We start from the raw sequence: 12,449 nt of genomic DNA, 5'->3' as shown, positions 1-12,449 counted from the left end.
AGAGCTAAAAAGGCCACTTAATCCAATATTTTTTCATTTTATAGGTAGGAAAACTGAGACCCATAGAGATGAAGTGACTTTGCTGAAGTCACACAAGAAAATAGGCAGAGATTCAAAACAAGGCTCTCTTGGCTCCAAAGCCAATGCCTTTCTTATATCATGATTTTAATCAGTTAATTCCTAAAGCAAAAGAAACCTTACTGGGACAGACATTCAGGGATCTGCTGAATATTCCTTCCAATAATTGTTGTAGAGAGCTCTATTTGGCCTGTAGCTTCCTTATTTTGGGGTGGTCCCTTGGCTGTGTCCTGGGTTCAGTAGTTGAACCTGGATAGAATATTGGAGAAGAGGCTTAATCCTATGCTTTCCTCCTTCTGTCCCTTCTATTACTATAGAGTATTGTTGGACTGGCATGAATAGCTCTAATTTTCTATTCTGCAGGCCACATTTCTAGTGCCCTTTGTGCGTGGTGGTGGGGAGGAGGGATGAATGTCTCTCTGTATTTGGTAATAAGAATAGTTTTAAAAGAAAAAAAGTCTACAGGGGAGTAACAACAGCAATGTGTTGGAAAATCTTCAGGACAAGGCTTGTTTCAGTTTCTTTAGTCTATTGGACAGAATATGTGTTTGTTTGCTTTCTGGAGATGGGTTGGGGGGAGCTTTGAGAGAAAGCTATGACACACTAAGAATAGGTATCTCTCAAGGCCCACCAGCTCCCTCCCTCACAGGGGACTGGCAGAAACTGGAATCCCCGATGTGTGTTTATGCAGATGGCAGAGAAGTGCCACTCCCCAGCACACTTCACTTCCATATAGGAGTGAAAAAATAATACATGCATTATTGAAATACAACCCAGTTCCCTTTCTCTCTCTCTCTCTCTCTCTCCCTATACTGTGCTGGCAAAGCGGAAACTGACAAACTGAAAGAGACAAGCTGAAACTGACTAGAGTCTCAGAGTGGGAAAGGCTGGGCTCCCTGGGCTTGGTGCCTTCTCCCTTCATAATTTCAGCATTGTCTGGCAATGCTTGGGATGATTTGAGGAATTTGAGGAATAAATTCTACAAATACCAAACAACCAACAGGGCTGTGCTGTTGGGGTTCATTCTCACCAAGGGGAATCAAGGCTCCAACTGATAAACTGTCAGCTCTTTTCTCCAAAAAGCAGTTTTCTATTCAATTCTAACCCAAGGCAAAGATCTGGGACCCTCCAGGCACTCAGGAGCCTGGATAATAGTGGACACCAAGGCTCAGGGTTAGGACTGGAAGGTATTGTTCCCCTAATTCCTGACTGGGAGATACAGTGGATCCAAGGGACTCATAGGATCATTCATCTAGAGCTAGAAATCAATCAACACACATTTTTTAGTGCTTACCATGAGCCAGGCATGAGGAGACTGGGGAAAAAAAAGAAGGACAAAGCAATGTCCCTGGTCTCAAAGAGCCCCCATGCTAATGGGAGAGACTTGTACATAACTATGAACATAAACTATAATGCATACATCTATAAACAGATTGTTTTGTAGTTGTTTAGTCATTTTTCAGTCATGTCCAACTCTTCATGACTCCATTTGGGGTTTTCTTGGCAAAGATACTGGAATGGTTTGCCATTTCCTTCCCCAGCACATTTTATAGCTGAGGAAACTGAGGCAAACAGGGTAAAATGACTTGCCCAGGGTCACACAGCTAGTAAGTATCTGAGGCCAGATTTGAACTCAGGAAGATCAGTTTTCTTGCCTTCAGGTCCAGCACTGTGCCACCCAGTTGCCGCAGATCGATGGATCTATCTATCTATCTATCTATCTATCTATCTATCTATCTATCCATCCATCCATCCATCCATCCATCCATCCATCTATCTATCTGTTTTACAGATAACACACAAGAAGACACTCAAATTTTCAGTCTCTAGCCTCTAACAGGTTCATTCTTGATCTGGTCAGACAGGCAGACAGCTTCAGAGGGGTTAATAATCAACTTAATTCTAGTCCAGTCTTCTCAAATGCTTGCTGGGAGAACTAGCTCCTACAGAATTCTCTATACCCTTCTTGCAGGGGTTGGTGAGAAGGGGGGGGCAACTACCCCTGTGTCTCGATGGGGTCAATTGAGACAGGCACATTTGTGCTTCCCCTAAATCCCCCCAAGCCTCACCGGGGGCCAGTTGAAGCATACACAGATTCCCCGTGCCTTTTGTCCTTATATGAGTTTCTCCCCATGATTTTCTCATTGTCTTTCCCCGGTCTTCCTCACTGACCAATGCCTACCAGCTTTATAGGACATCAGACAAAGAAGGCATCTTGCCAATATTAAGCTCACCTCTACTTTAGCAATATCATCATTCTGTGCAAGTGTAGTAAATATCAATTATGTCACTACCATATCTCACAGCACAGCCTCAGTAGGATTGTCTATCACTATGATTCTAAGAACTACTATCTAGCTTCCTTGAAACTATTCTGGGAGTTATTATCTAGAACCTGGAAACTAGACATTCCCATGGCCATGGATCCTGAGAAACTAACTCTAAGAAGGATAACAAAATCCCCAAATCCTCCTTACATATTCTTTCTTTCTTTCTTTCTTTCTTTCTTTCTTTCTTTCTTTCTTTCTTTCTTTCTTTCTTTCTTTCTTTCTTTCTTTCTTTCTTTCTTTCTTTCTTTCTTCCTTCCTTCCTTCCTTCCTTCCTTCCTTCCTTCCTTCCTTCCTATCTATCTATCTATCTATCTATCTATCTATCTATCTATCTATCTATCTATCTACCTACCTACCTACCTATCTACCACTTGTCTATATCCTCAACTGTGAAATAAGGGAAGTTAGACTCAACGTTCTCTAAAAGTTCTTGTACTTCTTTAAGCCTCACCTCAAATCCCATCTTTTATAGGAGGCCCTGGTAGTCTTTCCAGTTACTAGAATCTTATCTAGTTACCTTCGATTTCTAAGTCAATGACTTTGTAGTTCAGAGGTCTGATAATGGGCTCCTGTAAAAAGACGGGATTTGAGTTGAGTCTTAAAGAAAGTCCAAGACTTTAGAAGTCATTGAGTCTAAGCCTCTTCATTTACAACTGAACATACTGAGTCCCAAACAAGCTAAGCACCTTACCGATGTTCACATAGCTAGTGAGAGGACTGGACCCTGTTCTTTCTGGCTACAAGTCCAGCACTCTATTTACCACAATGTTATGGAGGCAAGAAGAGAGTGATTTTAAGTCATGTGAGTGGTAGAGGTAGTGGAATAGGTCCAAACAGTATTTGCATTTACCCTTTCAGAGAGCATTTTTAGCGCTAAGAGAGGAGGTTTGGACTTTGAAGATAGTGGTTCAAATTCTGGTCCTCCCTCCCTTTCCAAATCCAATCCAATCCAATCTTTTCACTTCTTCTTTCTCAACCTCTATTGCACTCATCACCTTCTCATCAGTTACTCCACAACCACTTTAGTTCAGCCCCTCATCACCCTTCTCCTAGACTATTGAAATAGGTTCCTAACTGGTCTTGCCTCCAGTTTCCTGACTCCTTGCTCCCACATCAATCCACCCTCCATTCAGCTGCCAAAGTGATTTTCCAAAATCCTAGGTCTGACCTGGTCAGCTCAAGCACCCCTCCTACAAGAAGGCTCTCCAATGTCCACAGCTGCTAGTGACTTTCCCTGTCCAGCCCCCATGACCTTTGATATGCCTAGATATGTGCAGACTTTCTGCCCCAAGAGAAGAGATGCTCATTAGGGCAGGGACTCTTTGATTCTAGCTTTTGTATCTCAAGTACCTAGCACAGCGACTGGGCACATTTGATTTTACTGGTGCAGAGAATTCCCAGAAGAGGACACTCCTACCACCAATGCAGATAGGTGCTTTCTCTGCAACATATTGTCTTAAGAGAGTTACTAGAGGCAGTGAGAGACTGTGGTACCAATATGGGGTAGTCAGGATTTGAACCCAGCTTTCCCTGGCTCACATGCCAGCTCTCTATCCACTGCAACACCAGCCTTTTTTTTTTTTAAATTGAAAAATGAGAACTCCACAGTATTTACCAGCAGAATAGTTCAGCTATTTCTAAGAAGGCAGCATTTAATTCCATCAAAAGCAAAATACAAGCAAAACTTAGAGAGATGCAGGATTCCTGGCTTAGTAAGAAGGCAGATGAAATTTAGTTTTATGCCGATAGTAACAATTCAAAGCGCTTTTATGATTCCCTGAAAGCTATTTATGGACCAAAATCCCATGGTGCATCACAACTACTCAGTGCTGATGGAGCCACATTGATTAATGATAAGGACCTGATCCTAGAGAGATGGGCTGAACACTTCCACAGTGTTCTCAACAGATCATCATCAATCAATGCTGAGGCCATTGACCGTTTACCTCAGGTTGAAGTCAATCCCTCCTTAGCTGAACCTCTAACTGAAGAAGAGGTTTTGAGGGCCATTAGGCTCCTGTCATGTGACAAAGCAGCTGGTGCTGATTCTATTCCAGCTGAGATTTACAAGGTAGGGGGACCATTGCTCATACAAAAGCTGACCGGAATTTCCAGATTATATGGCAAGAGGAAGTTATCCCCCAGGAGTTCAAGGATGCCTCCACTGTCCATCTCTATAAGGGTAAAGGGAATAGATTATCCTGTGACAATCACAGGACGGTCTCCCTCTTAGTCATTGCTGGCAAAATTCTTGCTAGATTCCTCCTTAATAGGCTGATCCTTCACCTGGAAGATGGTCATATACTGGAGATCCAGTGTGGCTTCAGAAAGGACTGAGGAACAGTCGATATAGTGTTTGCTGCCCTGCAACTCCAGGAGAAGTGCCAGGAGCAGAACAGGGGTCTGTACACAATGGTTATAGACCTGTCCAAGGCCTTTGACACTGTTAGCCGTGAGGGTTTATGGAAACTTATGTCAAAATTTGGTTGCCCAGAGAAATTCATCAGCATTGTATTGATATATAATAGATACTGTATAAATGATTATTGATTGATTGGTGTCACTCTCCTGCTCAAAAATCTTCAGTGGCTCCCTCTTGCTTCTTAAATCAAACCCCTCAGCTTGTCATTTAAAGCCCTTCATGACCTGATTCTAGACTTTCTTTCCAGGCTTATTACTTGTTAATCCCCTCACACATTTGATATTCCTGTCTAGATAGCCTCCTAGCTGTTTGTCTTCCACCTCATCTTATCATGACTGTGTCTTTGAACTGGCTATCTCCCAGAATGCACATGTACAAAAACATTTATAAAAACTCTGATTATGGTGGCAAAGAAATGGAATCAAAGAGGGTGGCCATCCATTGGAAAATGGCTGAACAAATTATGGTAGATGAATGGGATGGATTATCATTGTGCCATAAGAAATGATGGAGGGGAGAGGAAGACTTGTACGGACTAATGCAGAGTGAAGTGAGCAGAACCAGGGGGAACAATTTATAAAGCAGCAGGAAGATAATAAAGACAATCCACTTGGAAAGGCTTAAGATCTCTGACATAGGCATCAAGCATCAGTGATTTTGTTGGTGACATATTGATGAAGGTCAAAACTTGATTTACTTACACCTTCTCTCCCCAGCGACTTTGTACATCTTCTACAGATACTTAATAATGTGTATATTGTCTCCTTAATAGAAAGTAAGCTCTAAGTGAGTAGCGACTCTTTTATTTGTATGCCTAGTAACTATCCAGTTCAATGCCTGGCATGAGGTAGGGGCTTAAATAAATGCTTATTGAGAGATAATCTAAGAGAGTTGCCCGAGTCACATAGAAATTAAGTGACTTAAAGATGGTCCTGCAGCTACCGTCAGAGATAAGACTTAACCCTGGTCTTCCTGACTCCAAGTATAACATTCTATTCACTATTCTAGTCTATTCACCTTTACAAATAGTGGTAACTTCAATTACCACCATGTGAATTGGGTTCTACTCTGCACTCGAAGAGTGAGCTAGTAATTCTGATTTCCTATGTGACTCTAGTCAAGCTCTTTTTGTATGCATGCAAAGGGTGTTAAATTTGGAGTCACCGGACCTGGGATTGAATCTTCTCTCTCTCTCTCTCTCTCTCTCTCTCTCTCTCTCTCTCTCTCTCTCTCTCTCTCTCTCTCTCTCTCTCTCTGTCTCTCTCTCTCTCTCTCTCTCTCTTTTCCTCCCAAATCCTTACTACCTGGGTAAACTTTAGCAAATCAGTCTATCTCTCCTCACTGTAAAGTGAGGGGATTGGACTAGCCCCTTGAAGTCTCATCCAGTGCTAGACATATGAATCTTATAATCCTAAATTCTTTGATTTTAGATGCAACCCAAGCCAACTTTCTAGGGGAAGAAAAGTTTGGAGATGCAGCCCTAGAACTCCCCAGGAGAGGGCATTAGCACACCTAGGGACAATTTGGCAGCCCCAGAACCAAGAATAATCTTGGGGAGGGTAAGGCTGCTTTTCACCTCCTCTTTCCCTTATCTAGTATAGAGATAATAGGACTGGCTTGGTCTTCTGAGCCCAGTGCTCAGAGGTGGAGCTCTGGGCCAAGGGCTAAAGTGGTAAATTAGGAAATCAACAGGATCCGCTGGGATTTTGCAGGCCCAGCTACAGTTCTGGGAATCCAGATTTACCTGTGTCTACAGAAGACTCCAATGTGCCATCTCTTCCATGACTGAAACTTCTAAGAAGAAGTAACACAGTATGTGTCATGGACAGAACACTGACTCTAGAGTCAGAAGATTTTGGTTCAAATCCTGTGGTTGATGTTTACTACCTGTGGGACTTTGAGCAAGTCACTTGATGTCCAAGAACCTCATATCTTATCTGGCTGTGGGACAGCATACCTTCTAAGGTCCCTCCAACACTAAGTCTAGGATGGACATACAAAGGAAGGCAAAAGACTGTCCCTAACCTCAAGGAGCCCAAAATCTAATGGAGGAGACAACAACATGGGTACAAGTAAGTACAAAGAAGCTATAGACAGGATATTTGGCGGAACAAAGGGAAGCAACAAAGGGAAGACCCTAGAATTAAGAAGGGTGGGAAAAGGTTCCTTGTGGGAAGCAGGACTTTGGTAGGACTTGAAGGATGCCACGGAAGGCAAGAGACAGACATGAGGAAGGAGGGCATTCCAGGCATGGGGGATGTGCATGGAATGCTACTGGAAGTCTCCCTTCCTTGGCCATGTCTTTCTTGGATTCTGAGTAGGTCATAGCACTGTCACTCAAGGCCTTGAAACCCTCCCAGAAGTTTTTCCCTGACTTTTTCCTCCTTCTACCTTTAAGGATGCCCCACCCTGAAACTCATAAGGAACCAGGATGCTCTAAATGAAGAGTTAGCAACCTGTGTTTTCTTTAGGTTGTGTATTTGTGGGCATGTGTATATGTGTACACAGTGTGTACAAGGTGTGTGTGTGTGTGTGTGTGTGTGTGTGTGTGTGTGTGTGTAATTTGTTAAGGAGATCCCTTAGTAATCTAGTTTCATAGCTAGAGAAGTCATTATCCACTTCAGCTCCTTTCCTCTCCTGTGACTGGACTGTCAAAGTCTGACCACCGTGCTCCCCCTCCCCTGAAGGGCTGTGGTTCAGAGAGAGGAAAATTTTTTTGACACCATCACTGCCTTTTGACCTTTGGAAACAACTGTACTGATCAGGGACATTTGGGTGAGAGACACTTAAAGCATTTACACTTCATCAGGGAAAACAGCTGGCCCAGAATCCAATTAGATGATAGATTTTGGATGTGGGAGGGACCTCAGAGGTCACTTAATACAATCTACCCATTTTATAGATGAGGAAAGTAAGATCCAGAGAAAGGTACTGGCTTCCGCAGTGTTACAATATATATTTAGAAACATCTGTGATTTGGATTCAAAACCCCAGATCTTGACTTCAATACCCTTTCCACTGTACCATGGTACCTCAGTGCCACTCCTACCCCATTACCATCTCCTAGTCAATACTTCAGATTGGCAAGGAAGGCAGGATGATACAAAGGGAACAACATTAAATGTGAAATCAGTAAACTGAGGGGTGATTTCTAGCTCTGCCAATGTCTCTGTGGTATTGGGACAGACATTTCTTTCCTCTGGACCTCAATTTCCTCATCTGTAAAAGGAAAGGATGAGACTGCATGGATTTGGAATCAGAGAACCTGGGTGGATTGAAATCCTGGCTTTGTCACATGTCATCAGATTGTTGAAGTTGATAAAAAAAATGACAAATGTGGGAAGAGCTATGGGAAAACAGAACATTCTGCTCTATTGGTAGGACTGTGAATAGGTCCAGCCGTTCTGGACATTGGAAAAAATGTCCCTACAGCTATTAAACTGTGCATGTCCTTTGAGCCAGTTTTTACTGCTACAAGGCTTATACCTCAAGGAGATCAAAGAAAGAGGAATAGGGTCAAATATATGCAAAAACATTTCTTAGCAGCCCTTGGTGATAAAGACCTGGAAACTAAGAAGGTGTCCATCAATGGTGAATGACTGAATGTATGGTATAAATATATATATTGTGTATATATATATATGTATATGTATGTATGTATATGCATATATATACATACACAATATACTACTGGTGTATTATGGTATGTGTGTGTGTATATATATATACATATACGTATATATATATATATATACACTAATATGGTATATATATACCTACACACAATATCTTATTGTATGTTATGTATTGTACACACACATATATGTATACACACACACCATCCTATTGTACTATAAAAATGACAAAGGAAATGGTTTCAGAGAAACCTGGGAAGAATTACAAGAACTGATGCAGAATGAAGTAAACAGAACTAGAAGAATTTATACAATCAAAACAATACCATAAAGACAAATTACTTTGACAGATTGAAGAACTCAAATCAGTGCAAAGCCAATCATGATTCCAGAGAACTCATGATGAAGCTTGCTACCCACCACCTGATAGAGAGGTAACAGATTCAATATGCAAAGGGAGACATGTATTTTGGGACAGGGCCAATATAGAAAACTGTTTTTCTTGACTATGTGTATTTTTTATGAGGGTTTTTTCTCTTTTTTCTTTTCTAGTGGGGGTAGAAGGGAAAGAAAACAAATTTTTCTCAAGTGAAAATAAAAAATTTAATTTAAAAAATTCTGGTTTTCCCACTTACTATCTATGTGGAATTCCTCTTTGGAAGGTTCAGTTTCTCCATCTGTAAAATGAGGGGGTAGGATTAGATAACCTTTGAAGCTCCTGGCTCTATATCTATGATTCTGTCATCCCAAGATGGTCCCTAAAGTCCTCTTCAGCTCAAAATCCAATCATCTTACTATCTCTAGGAATGCCTCTGGGATCTAGTGATGACAACCAGTTATTTGACTGAGAATTCAGAAAACAGAATCAGGGCTTCTTCCTCTCCCAGACCAGTGAGCAAAGACCGTGGACTGTATTGGAGCTGCAGAATTCACTGCCTAACTTCTCTTCTAAAGACTTGTCAGTTCGTTGCCTAAGGGTTCTTCACTGGATTGCATCTTGAATTTTATCTGTCCAAGTAGGAAGGATAACCCTTAAATGCTCAGCTTGCCAGCAACAATTGAGAAGACAGAGGGTCTCTCTCTCTCTCTCTCTCTATCTCTCTCTCTCTCACACACACACACACACACACACACAATAACAACAAGCTTCACCCATAGGGACCTCGTTAAGCATCACTGCTATCGAGTGGGTTAAGTCGAATATCAGGGCTCATATTTCCCCCTAAGAAGATTGTCAGGGAAGCCACATTTTCTTTTTAGAGTCTGCTGAGAATCTGGTCATCCAAGTCAGGAAAACTCTCAAGTCTTAGAGCTAGTGGTGTACTGGTAAATGTTTAACAACCAACTCTCTGAGGGTAAGGGTGGGGATGGGGAAAAATGTAGGTAAAATACTCTTAAATTAATTTACTTCATTAACATTTTCTCCCTACTGTCTTAAATCTAGACACTCAACAACAACAAAAAATAAATGAAGCCCTTATTTGTAGCATTTTCTGCTTTCCAAGGTGTAAACATTCGCCTTGAAAATTTAACAATTTGACCGGATTTGAGCTGGCAGCAGCACAGGTCAGAAAGTTAGAACCTTATTGTCTGGACAGGGAAGGAGAGATGGATATACTTGAAAATGAAGGTGATAGATAAACAAAAGATAGAGACAGCATGGTGTACTGATAGAGAGCAGGCCACAGAATGAGGAAAATGTGGGTTGAGGTTCTGCCTTTAGCTCTGAGAACCTCCAACTCCCACTGCACTGATAGAAGCCCCACCTTCCAGTCCTGATCTGGTAAGCTTCCTCTCCTTCCCATGGTGGGAAGAAATACCACCCCAGCAATCTTTGGCATGGCTGTTACATGTCAAAGTAATAGGAAGTCACTGGAATTCAGTAAGGGAATGGCATGGTCAAACCTACCTGTTAAGGAAATCACTTTTGTAGGTGAGCTGAGGTTGGATTGGACTGAGGGGAGATTTAAGGCAGGGTGATCATTTGGAAAGCTATCATAATAGTCCAAGGTAAAGACAATCTGGAGTGGGGGTGGCTGTGGGAATGAAGAGGAGACAGACAAGATGGATGATATGGAGAGAAAAATGGCAAGCTGTCTGGTGTAAGGGACAAGAATTCCACTGGGTGCTCTGGAGGATGGTAATTTCCCTTGATAGGAACAAAGAAATTCAAAAGAGGGGTGGGTTTGGTTTTTTTGGGAAAGATAATGGATTCAGTATGAAATACCTTTGGGATATCCAGATGGAAGTAATGTAAATGTCCAATAGACAGTTGGTGATAAGGGACTAAAGTGTAGGCGTATGTATATGTATAAATGTATATGTGTTTATGTCTATTTATATATACATATATGTATAGATGTATTATGTATACACACATTTGGGAGTCATTTGAATGGAGATTATAATTAAATCTCCATGAGCTGATGAAGTTAAGATCGAGGGCAAAATCTTGGGGTACATCAAGAGATTTAGACTCGATGTCAGGAAAAAACTTCCTATAAAATAAAGTCATTCTAAAGTAGGATTTGTTACCTTGGGAGGCAGTTGCTTCTCCTTCACAAAAGGTCTAAGAACAAAAACAGGATGACCACTTGGCAGGCTACCTCTGTTATAAAAGAGGTTCTTTTATTTTGGGGGGTGGCATATGAGTTGGCCCAGATGACCCCTGAGATCTCTGCAAATTTTGAAATTCAGTATTACTCTGGGAGGTCAGCTCTGGCTGGGGGGTTTGGGTGGGGTTGGGACTCCTATTTATGGAATGATCTCTGAATATCTCACAGGTATTGCCTACTTATCATCTCTTGGGTTTTAGAAACTGCTTGCTTTTCCAGGATATTGTATGTATTTTATATTCAGGCTATAGTGTTCCTATAATGGTCTATAATATAGAAAGGACAGAGACCAAGAGTTGATAGGCTACTCAGGAAACCTCATATTTTTTTCCTTCAAAAAGAGAGTCACAATGGAATAGATGAAGGGAGAACTGAAGGACCTCTCCCAAATGGAAATTGGCTATAACTTAACAAACAGGAAACAGCTAGCTATTGATGCGGGAGTCTCATGTCTGAGTCAGCTGTCTGTGTTCAAGGCCATTGACTACTTAGTGCAAAGGTCAAAATTGATTGAAATTAGAAGACAGGATAAGCATGAGATGACCTGAATGCAATTAAAACCAAGTTGGCCTGACCTATCGAAAGCCACGTATTTGTTAAATACTTTGTGCCAGGCACTATGCTAGGTGATACAAAGATAAAAGTGAATCAGGGAGAAAACATGTAGCCACATAGGGATATTCATCATTTATATAAAATACATAGAAAGTGATGGGGGTAGGGGACTGATATGGAGAGAATCCAGAAAGGCTTCATGAAGAAAGTTGTTCTTCATTTTAAAACTTGGGAAATTTACTATATTAAATACATTGACTCCATTGTAATCAGCGTGAGGCAGTTATTACAATGCAGGTGACATGAAGGTTTGCAGCCACTTCTGTCAATATACTTTTGCAGCTGAGAGCAACAGCTCTTTTAGATCTCCACGATAACATTTCAGAGTCTGTATCCAGTGTGGGTTTATGCCTTAAGGAGTAAGGAGTGAATTTTGGAACTCCAGTCCAGTTGTAGTTGAGACAAAGACTCAATTGGCAGCGAAGCTACCTTTGAATGTGAATTTGGTAGGACCAATATAGAAACAGGGCTGACTTGAGTCTATTTTTTCTGGAGACTAAGGTGTTATAGGGAATAGGGGAGAATATGCTCTGGAGGCATTAGGAGAAATACTTATATAGTTATCCATCCACATTGCAAGTTTTCCCATCATGGTTTCAATATATTGTGAGGTGGCATAAGAAATTAAATGGGAATTTTAAGGGAGTTTTGAGGAAGCCACAGACAACACATGAAGGCTAGCAGATGACACAGAGCTTGTGACCAAATACTTAACCCAAATTTTACAATAAGGTATTGTAAATATCCCATAAAA

At 41.4% G+C, this 12,449-nt stretch overlaps 1 protein-coding gene across 8 annotated transcripts in view; it reads right to left on the bottom strand.

Moving 5' to 3' along the window:
- Positions 1-12,449, bottom strand: part of NOS1 (nitric oxide synthase 1) — a 249,654-nt gene that overhangs the window by 194,334 nt on the left and 42,871 nt on the right. Inside the window, exon 2 of one of the 8 annotated variants that reach the window (XM_072600318.1) lies at positions 9,101-9,142. The exons of the other annotated variants lie outside the window; for them this stretch is intronic. The gene's annotated coding sequence lies outside the window, so the exon portion shown is untranslated. The remainder of the gene's footprint in view (positions 1-9,100; positions 9,143-12,449) is intronic. 8 annotated transcript variants of the gene reach the window in all.

This window comes from Notamacropus eugenii, chromosome 4, assembly GCF_028372415.1.
Source record: "Notamacropus eugenii isolate mMacEug1 chromosome 4, mMacEug1.pri_v2, whole genome shotgun sequence".
Classification (NCBI taxonomy): Eukaryota; Metazoa; Chordata; class Mammalia; order Diprotodontia; family Macropodidae; genus Notamacropus; species Notamacropus eugenii.
Note: the sequence above shows the minus strand (reverse complement) of the source record. Positions and strands in the feature narration are given on the sequence as shown.